The 10,644-nt window shown below is 45.8% G+C and overlaps 2 non-coding genes across 2 annotated transcripts; both read left to right on the forward strand.

The window, feature by feature from the left end:
- The first annotated feature begins 3,967 nt into the window (after positions 1–3,967).
- Positions 3,968–4,132, forward strand: LOC119437934 (U1 spliceosomal RNA). Its single transcript, XR_005189588.1, has one exon. It is a non-coding gene; the product is annotated as a U1 spliceosomal RNA (small nuclear RNA).
- Positions 4,133–10,259: 6,127 nt separating this feature from the next.
- On the forward strand, positions 10,260–10,421 carry LOC119437946 (U1 spliceosomal RNA). The gene has a single exon (XR_005189589.1). It is a non-coding gene; the product is annotated as a U1 spliceosomal RNA (small nuclear RNA).
- Positions 10,422–10,644: the final 223 nt, after the last annotated feature.

A 10,644-nucleotide genomic window follows, 5' to 3' on the forward strand; every position in this document is an offset into this window, starting at 1 on the left:
CACATATCATAATGGAACGTGAAGGGAATCAACCAGTGAAAACAGTAGGTAACGTGCACCTTCCAGAAGCGCTTGGGTTTAAAGCGGACGGAAGCATCAACCGGTCAACAGTCGAGATAAGCAAGATACGTTTAGAGTATTAGTGGGGGAAAAAAAGCAGGTAAGAGATTGATACGACCTGATTTGATCTCTTACAGTCATTGGTAGCAGTACAAGGTAGATTTTTTGGGGAAAATAATTAATGAAATGTATACAAAAATGCTAGATAAAAAAAACATGTCTACCACACTTGATTAAATCAAGCAGGCTACGTCACTATTTTGTCACCGCCCCGTTTCAATAGGGATGCAAATAAATCATCATCATCATCCGGTGCACGAGGCCGTCTAAGGCAGACAGCGTGAGGTCTCAACGTGCGCACTGTCCCTTTTTCTAGTGTTGCCGAAGATTTTCACAGGAGATATGCCATGCAATTTTTCAACTTTGCCTCGAACGAACATTTTGACGTCTCAATCATCTAGCTCTCCAGTGCACTTTATCTTTTCCAATAATTTTCTATATTCTTATCCATTGACTTTGCAGTGCTTACGTTAATAATTTATTTTTCTCAACTTTCATTTTTATTTTCTTTATTTTTTTTCGCACTTCGCGTTGCAATAATTCAGCAATGGACACGGCGATTGTTGCGCTGTACGCCTACTCTGTAGTGCGATGGTCTTCGTGTAATATTTACTACTATCTTACCGTGCATACTTTTTCCAGCTTTTCGTTTCCATTCCAACTGTACTTTTGCGTTCACTGTATTTATCTCGCAAGCTATTACGTTGTGCAAATAAAGATTTTGTTACGTTGATGCTTTTCTTGTTTTTACCTTGTTACATAGCGCTTGCTTTACCTTGATGTAACCGTAGTTTTCTCCTTACCAAATTTCTTCGTGAAGGCCCATTAGGTATTGATAAATAAGTATTTTCTCTTAAAATCCATAAAATAAACATGCCGTAAGCAGATACGCGGGTGAGAGACTCGCGGATCTTTGTGTTCGGTGTAATTAGGGGTTCAATCTTACTGTTCATAATTGTGAAATTTTCTGCTTGTGCAGCAACTATAATATAGTGATCAACGAGTAATGAATTGCATATTTAGCATTTCACACACAATTTCTCGCTCCATCCACCCTTGAAACTGCGGTACGCAGCAGGCAATGGCTTGCAAATCACACGCAGCAGAATACGCGAATATTCTATAATCCGCAATGAAACATTTATTAAAGGTTTCTGTTGCTTAGCTGAAACATCCATTGTGTGTTTGCACTTTATGTGAGACTTCACCTTAAATATTTGCCTTTGAACTGGCACACTTATTTCTCCGAGTTAGGTTTGTTCGTTCAATAACAAAGCCAACAATAGATACGTAGTTCAAAAGGTCGATGAGAGCGGCTAGTGGTGGCTGTTCATTCTTTCTACCCGTCTCATGGCGAACTCTCGCAGACCTATACCACTTCTACATACCCATGTGACTGTAGTGGGAATATGTGCGCACAAAAAAAATTACTCATATGAAAATAAATAGCCACCAGCACGTGCTTTTCTCCTCGTACACCTTCAGCCATAATTTCCCAATCAATAAGGGATCATATAGCAGTCATAAATCCTGTTTTCTCGCCTCCTCCGAGCCGCAGCAACCGTACCGGAGCGCGCCAAAGTTTCCTTGAAAAGCACTCGGGTGCAAACACCGCGGTGCGGAGAATCAGCCGGCCACGCCCACGACTGAAATTACACTCCGTGCGAATGGGACGGCTCGAGCAAAATCAGCTAACGCGCTTCAAATCTCGGGAGCCATGCTCAGCACCGCACGCTGACCACCGCGATAGGAGAGCGCCTTTGTTCGCTTTCAAAACGAATAACATCGCCTACACTGAGTGGTCTTTCTTATCTAATTGGCTAACAAGAGGCAAGCTGCATGCTGAAGTGGAGAGGGTTTCGATGGGGCTGAGCCAGCGCAGTGAAAATAAATAACTGGATGAAGAGGGTAGTACCCGCGTCTCCGATTGGTCCGCTTCCGCTTTCGGTGTCTTTCGCCACTTTACTGCGCGAAAGTGGCGGAAGCGGTAACGGACAACAAAGAGAAGGGTGGGGCATGGGGGAAGGCTATCGCGGATCCATGTAGGAATTACAACGACAAGGAGGAGACGTCGATTGGTCTTTGTTGGGGATTCGAACATGCGAAGGGCGGCAGTGGTGATAAGAGAGAAAGTAGGTGTGGGCGAACGAGTGCAGGGCCGCGATTTTGTAGCGATGCCTTATGACTTATATTACGCTAGTCTTATCATCCACCGCTCACGGCCGGCTGATCCCGTTGATAACGCGAGCGGACCGTCGCTCTGACCACTGACAAAGCGCGATAAGCGCGAAAAGGCATTATTACTTTAAAGGCATCGCTACAAAATACCGGCCCAGATTAGCGCGATTCCGGGGAAGCCTTACAAAGAAGTCATGGCAAAGGCAAGCAGCACTAAAGCGCCTGAAACTTCGTAAAGTAGCGGCACTCTCCTCCTGTGCCTTCACTCCTCTTGTTGCTCCTCTCTTTCGCACTCCCTCCTCAACCGTGGCGCCGCCTACATCGCTTGAGCCTGTTTTCTTGGGTATTGATGTACACAGGATAAGGTACAAAAACTCAACATAATAGATTAGAAACTCATTTTACCATAGCACACATTACTGATCATTGCCATTATTTTAATAGGTATATACCTGACGAAATTTACAGCGAGTGACTTTTTAGCATGTTTACAGCCGCGTTACATCTGTCATTTCCAATTTATTTCTTCAATTCACTGACGAATCATTGACGAACTGACGAATCATTGACTACTCGTCACAACGTATATGGCCTCTTTGGTCATATCTGGCCATCCCACCAACAAAAACAACACATGATTCAATAAACCAATCGGAGAATGTTTCGTAGGTCTGTTATGAAGTTCAGAAAACCTGAAACATGAAAACACAATAATGAAGCAAAGCACCACGTGAGAGCAGATCATGTCACACGACAAAGCTTCAAGTAGCGCATTCTTTCTCTTCAACGTGAGGGCTTCCGAAGTCCAGGCGAAACGTCAACAAAGAGCCGCGGACACCGAGTTGCGGGAGCGCGATGTTGATGCCAAACGTCAACGAAGAGCCGAAGCGGAACGCCTGCGACAGTGTCGTCTCGCCACAAGCTTCGCTTACCCCCATTTTCTCGACAGGGGAATGGCTCTCAATTTTGTTTATGAAGGGAAAGCTAGGGAGGCAAAGCGCGCACAAATGAGTGTGTTTTTGAAAAGAGTGCCGCGTTTTAATCCACGTCAGTTTAGGCTACGGAAGAGAAAACAAACACCTAATTAGCAACAGTTAAAAAAGACAGAACACACCACTGAGTGTAAAAGTTTACTTATTTGGCAGCTTTTCCCTTTCGCGCCCGGGGAAACGCGACGCCGACGCACGTGGAAACTGCGTCGATTCAGCGTCTGTTCCGAGCAACCAAAAGCACAGTCAAACGCTGTCGGTCTACTTGGCGTGGTAACACACGTGCAGCAGCAACGCGCCTGTGGCTTTCCCTTTTATTTTTTTATTGGTTTACCTCGCTCGCCAGCTAGTCCAATAGTAATGCTTCACCCCCCCCCCCCCCCTGCTTGTTTTCGTGTACAATTTTATTGTTCGTCTTGCTTTGCGCTTTACACGGCTTCTACCAAAACAGCCGTGTTCTGTTATAGATGGCTGCTTTGCCTTTTGTACGTTAATCTTAAAAAAATATTCACAAACTTAATTAACAGAACTTTGAAGGCGACGGCCTTTTGCTAGGTGGGGGCGAAGAAAGTGCATTTAATGTGCTTCGACACTTCTGAGTTATTCTGCAACTGAGCTGTTCGGTTGGTAAACATGGTGTTGTTCTTGGTATGGCCTGGCTTTCCGACGCCGGCAGTTGCATACTTACCTGGTGCTGGGCTTGCGGTGATCATTAAGGCCGCAGCCCCGTGCGGAGACCTTCCACCATTACACTGCGGTTGGTTGAAGCGCGCCACATCCCCAAATCGGGGTTGGTGGAGCATATAATTTTTGGTAGTGGGGCTCAGCGTTCGCGCCAGCCCTGCCCAATTAAATATCAAAAGATAGAATGGTGTCGTTTCCACTCATACCTTAACGCGGCGCGAGTTATTCTCGGTGGGGTTGTGTTGTCGTTGTTTTAGAGGTGTGCTTGAAAAAGTGGTTCAAAAATATGTACCAAAAGTCGTAAACATCTTAACGTAATTACAAACCTCATAACATATCTACATTACATTAGGAATAAAATATCGATACATGATCATGACAGGCATTAAATTAATGATAATTAGCATGACAAAGCGGGAAAATGAGTCTCAAAAGTACGGTAATGATAAAATATGGATATACAGAAAGGTGAATTGAAGAGGTTTAGTGAGCTAAGATAATGAAGGTGAATCAAATAGTGATAGGGTGATTCATGAGTGATGGTAATTGGAAATTTGGAGTAATAGAGCAAACCAAGTGTGATGGAAGTAAAACCGAGGTGATAGAGTGAACATCATAGGAAACATGGCTTGCAAAAATGACTGTAAATTGTGGTTTCAGAGTGATGATGACTCAGCAAAAAAGTGCTATGTCATGGTCCGAGTTTGGTGGATAAAAGATTACTTGCAAAAATGACTCCATAAAATAGTATCAGAGTGACGATGACTCAGATCCCGGCCGCGGCGGCTGCATTTCGATGGAGGCGAAATGCAAAAACGCCCGTGTGCTTGAGCTGTAGTGCACGTTAAGAACCACAGGTGGTCAAAATTAATCCGGAGCCCTCCACTACGGCGTGCCTCATAATCAGAACTGCTTTTGGCACGTAAAACCCCAGAAAGAAGAAGAAGACGATGACTCAGTAACAGTAAGTGCTGATTCACTGTCCGAGATTGGTGAAATAAGGATGATTTCAAAAATGTACTTTATATTTTAGACACCATGTAGCTGAACCTGTGGGGTTCCGATTTTGGGAGAGGCAGAAGCTTCTTTAGCCGGGCCGCAGGCACTGAGGAAGGGCGATTGAGTATTGAATGTAGCGATACACCAGCAAGGATCATAATTAGGCCACAGGGAGTTAAGAAATGACGCACGAAGGTTAAGTACAGAGACGTAATATGTGTTACATAAACCTGCAGGGTGGAAGCAAGCAAGATAAATGGTTGGAAATTCAAACGCAGCTGAATTACGAAGCTCTTAGCGTGTGTGGTTTGAGCGAAACACATCGAAGAGATTTGCCTTTGCCCGAAATGCATCTACGCGATCTACTAGCGTGTGTGTGTGCGCGCACACACGCACATCACGTTGGCGAGAACAACCACCTCTTTAGTTCGACGCCCTGGCGTAGCCAACGTAACCGGACGCGGCCAACGCGCTCCGACGTTAAGATGGATCTTGCTTCATGCGCGCGTTGGTAGCGCCATAGTGCCTCAATACTTTGAAAAGCTATTAAGGGACTATGGTAGCGCCGACCCACAATGCATTGCGTGCGAAGAAAGAAAGGCGCCCGCCCACGCCGCTTCGCCGAGACCATGGGGCAAGAATGAAGAGAGGTGCTGACACTCTCCCCACAACGCGCGCGAAAGCACCGCCCGCTCGCTTCCAGATTATGTTCGGCTCGCTTACATCTCGGTCGGCGCTGTCGTAGAGGGCGCTGCGGAATGCGGTCCCATAATTTACGGTCCGAGCCTCGGCGGCAAGGCGCGTGCTGCCACTGCTGCGTCTTCCTGCTTAAAGCCCCACTATTCCTGCTAGCATGTGCGGCCCCGCTGTTTTGAAGGAACGCTTTATGTTCGCGTGCGTTTCATGAGATTGTGCTTGGGTATTGTCGCCATGAGCCCCCGACAAAGGTGGTAGCGGCGTTCTGAGGGACGTTTGAAATGGCTAGAAAGTGCTTCGTTCCGAACTGCAATTCTGGATACCTGACTTGTGCGGAGCGTGTGCCTTTATTCAAAGCGCCGTCCGACCGCGGTCGTCTAGATCAGTGGCGCCGTGCAAATAGGAGGTCAGACCGAACTCTAATGCCTACCGACCATGTCTGCGCCAAGCATTTTTCAGAGGATATGATATTGACGGCATATTACGCGGAGCTCGATAAAAGGGTGCTACTTGACCAGCCAAAGAGCCCTGTTCTTTCTGCAAATGCAGTTCTCCACCCTATTTACGAACTGTCCAAAGAACCTCACACGGTCAAATAAACCTCGAAAGGCGCTGCGGAAGAGAGAACCTCCTGTGTGCCACAAAAACTGCTGTGTGCCACAACAGTCTGTGCAAATTTTGCTGCTTGTATAAGATATATACTGGGTCTCTTAACTATCATGCACCAAGAATTAAAAATATGAAAATGTCACATAGCTGGACAGAAGCAAGGCAATGTTGTCTGTCGTCTCTTGGAGATACTCAGATTATTTTTTGCATTCCGCCCTAATTACATAATTAGTCTTAACTAACTGATCAACTTCTCAAATATCATAATGTACTGAAGAAGAACGAGCAGTATGCACTGCTTCAAGAAAGACGACGACGACGAGTTGGTCGAAGCCGTGTGCCTGTGTTGCCTGCGCTGTGTAACCTCTCGTTGCAATGCTCTACGCTCTAATTAATTAAACTAGAGTGCCTCTCTACATTTGGTGGAGGTGCTGGGCCCTTTACCGACCTGGAACTCCGCAGCCGGACGCTCCCTCTCGTCTCTGCCATGCCTGAGGACGCCGAGCAGCCCGATCCTCCCCAGGCATCGCCTGTTGTCTGCTCCGGTGCCCTACGCCACCGCGATCCTCCTGTCTTCAGTGGCGCCGACGATCATGACGTCGAGGATTGGCTCTCCTCATACGCCCGCGTAAGTGCGCACAACAAATGGGACGACAAGGATAAACTGACTAACGTCAACTTCTATCTTTCTGGAGTCGCTCATCTCTGGTTCCGGAATCATGAATCCGACCTTACCACCTGGACTGCTTTACTAATTATTTCAAAGAGGTCTTCGGTCGCCCTGCTGTGCGAAAGCTTCGTGCGGAACAACGCTTGCGTGGTCGCGCTCAGCAAAAGGGTGAAAACTTCACCAGCTACATTGAGGATGTCGTTGACCTTTGTCGGCGCATCAACCCCACTATGCCAGAAAGTGAAAAGATAAAGCATGTCATGAAAGGCATCGACGATGATGCCTTCCAGATGCTCTTGGCGAAAAATCCTCGAACGGTTGACGAGGTGATGACGAGGTGACGAGGTGCAGCAAGTTAGATTAAAAGTGTCAATGAGAAAATTGTAGAGCAACATGGAAAAGTCCCGATACAGGCTTTCTGTTGCTCAATACGTGATACACAAAAGTGTCTTCCGAGCGTGAAAGAAACCCGCGAATACACGTAAAATTGCCGCGTGACTGGCCGTTCGAGGCACTTTGCATGTATTTGTGGGCTTCTTTCCTGCTCGGAAAAACACTTCTACGTTAGCGCGTATTGAGCAACAGAAAGCTGTGTCAGGAGTCTTTCATGTTGCTCTACAATTTTCGCATTGACACTTTTAATCTAATTATAATATTTGAGAAGTTGATCAATTAATTAAGACTTATGTAATTAGGGCGGAATGCAAGAACTAATCAGAGTATCTCTAAGGGACGGCAAACAACATTGCCTTCGTTCTGTCCAGTTCCGTGGCATTTGCATATTTTAAAATCTTTGTGCACCCTATATATTACGGATGTGTGCCTGATTTTAAAATTTCTTCCATACTGGCTGCTAAACTTTTTTTACAATGCACGTGCTGTGTATATTACACGCTTGCGTGTTTTATTCAGCAGTTTTGCATTGTGGGAGTGTATGAGAGCGTAAGCTTCTGGGATGGTTATCCCCTATTAAAATTATCCAGCTGCTTCATGCACAATTTTTTTTTTCATATTGTGTCTTTGCAAAAAAAAAAGGTCTATGGAATTATTGTGTGGTGGGTGTAAGTGTATTTGTGGACAGGCTGTAGGATGCATTGTCGAACACGCTTACATGGGCACATTCTCATATGCAATTTAAGAAAAAAGAAAGTCACCTCTTTTTTTTTTTGAGATTCTGCAAGAGTCGCTCAGTCCTCAATGGACGAAAGACAAATGAATTATGTACACGGTCTAGGTTAAGTGGAATTGGAATAAAAAAAGGCATTTGCTCAGGGGTTTTCACCAGTAAACTGTATTAGTCATGCTGTAATCCAAGATAAGACGCCTGCCTTCATCCCGCCTAATGAATTCCCATTTTAAAGAGTTTTTACATAGCTGATGTGAATTCTCATCTTAAGTTCTAGCCATATGGTGGCCGGAGCGTATCGATGTGTATTTTTGAAAGCAAGCGTGGCCAGAAGGGAAGGTGGGAGCATTGGCCACCGCACAGCGTAGCGGCAGATAATGCTTAGATCAGCTGTCGATACTTAGATCGGCCTACTCACTCGGCTTGCTGGGAGATCGCGCAGCAAAGACCGGCGCTTGTCGCCGTTGAGCTTATGATAAATTGAACTCTCCAAGGAAGATCAAGTGACGTTGGCACGGCATGTACAAATGCAGACACAACATGTAATAGATGCCTTGGGATTACTTTGCGCGTAGGACACGTAACGATAAAGCGCATGAAGCATCTACTTTCGGTCGACTGCTGAAGATCGGAAAGGAAACTGCCTGAGATTGCAATTTATTTTTTTACATTTAATGGCATATAGAGGGCCATAAAGCGCCGAGGAAAACGCCACCAAAAGAGGTAGCATGCTGCAGCATCTACTCAACGGACTTTTCGTCTTTTTTGTGTTTTACATATATTTGCGCACAGATGGGGGCACAGTCAACTGGCACTCATTATACCTCAAACTATTCACTTCATCCTCTTGGCGCAGCCGCAATAACCCACAAGCATGATTTATTAAGTAACTTGTCCTTACTTGACTTCTCCATTCAGAACTTGGGTGTAACGCCGAACGATGAACGGCTGTTTTAAATGTAGCTCGCGCAGGACTGATAATCTATCGAAAGCTTTGTCGAACTCCATATGGCTTGTACATATGAAAGAAAACTTGGTGGCAGGGTGCATGAATTTTTGAGTATTACTGTGCGCAGGATAAGGTACAAAAACAAAACATAATAGATTAGAAACTCAGTTTGACATGGCCCACCTTACTAATCACTGTCATTATTTTAATACGTATATATCTGACGCAATTTACAGTGAGTGACTTTTCAGCCTGTTTACAGCCGCGTTACATCTGCCATTTGCAATTCATTTCTTCTTCTCTTTCTGGGATTTTACGTGCCAAAACCAGTTCTGATTATGAGGAACGCCGTAGTGGAGGGCTCCGGATTAATTTTGACCACCTGGGGTTCTTTAACGTGCACTACAATCGCAAGCTCACGGGTGTGTTTTTTTTTTTTTTCATTTCACCTCCATCGAAATGCGGCCGCCGCGGCCGGGATTCGATCCCGCGACCTCGTGCTCAGCAGCGCAACGCCTTAGCTGAAATTCATTTCTGCAATTCATTGACAAATCATTGACTACTCGTCACAATGTGCATGACCTCAGGTCATATCTGGCCATCCCACTAATAAAAACTACACATGAATGAATTATTGAATGAATCAATTAATCTATTACAGAATCAGTTTCCTAGGTTTGTTACAAAGCTCAGGAAACCTGAAACCTGAACACAAAATAAGGAAGCAAAGCACCACGCCTCTGTTCACCCTCTGTTCATTCAGCTTCTGTTCCGAGCAACCAAAAGCATTCTCAAACGCTGCCAGACTATTTGGCGCGGTAACACATGTGCAGCAGCCACGCGCCTGTAGCTTTCCCTTTTATTTTTATTTTTATTTTTTGGTTTACGCACCTCGCTCGCCAGCTAGCCCAATCGTAATGCTTATTCCCCCCCCCCCCCCCTTGCTTGTTTTCGTATACAAATTTATCGTTCCTCAATCTTTGCGCTTTATGCGGCTTCTAGCAATAACGCCATTTTCTGTTATACATGGCTGTCTTTGCCTTTTGTACGTTAATCTTCTAAAAAATTTACACACTTAATTAACAGAATTGCGAAGGCGACGGCCTTTTGCCAGGTGGTGGCGAAGAAAGTGCATTTAATGTGGTTCGAAACTTCTGAGTTATTCTGCAACTGAGCTGTTCGGTTGGTAAACATGGTGTTGTTCTTGGTATGGCCTGGCTTCCCGACGCCGGCAGCTGCATACTTACCTGGTGCTGGGCATGCGGCGATCATTGAGGTCGCAGCCCCGTGCGGAGACCCACCATTACACTGCGGTTGGTTGAAGCGCGCCACTTCCCCTAATCTGGGTAGATGGAGCATATAATTTTTGGTAGTGGGGCTCGGCGTTCGCGCCTGCCCTGCCCATAGATACATCAAAAGATAGCAAGAGTCGTGACGTGTCAACGCGGCGTGAGTGGTCGTCGGAGTGGTTGTGTTGCAGTGGCAAGACATGTCGCTGTTCGTGACTGCGCCGGATGGCCGAAGTGCGCCGGATCGCCTCTCGCCGTAGGCGTTTTTAAGGCGGAAGTATCGTTTTGAGGTGAGCTTGGAAAAGTGGTTCGAAAAAATCGCGTAAATAAGTACA

Source organism: Dermacentor silvarum, chromosome 1 (assembly GCF_013339745.2).
Source record: "Dermacentor silvarum isolate Dsil-2018 chromosome 1, BIME_Dsil_1.4, whole genome shotgun sequence".
Lineage (NCBI taxonomy): Eukaryota > Metazoa > Arthropoda > Arachnida > Ixodida > Ixodidae > Dermacentor > Dermacentor silvarum.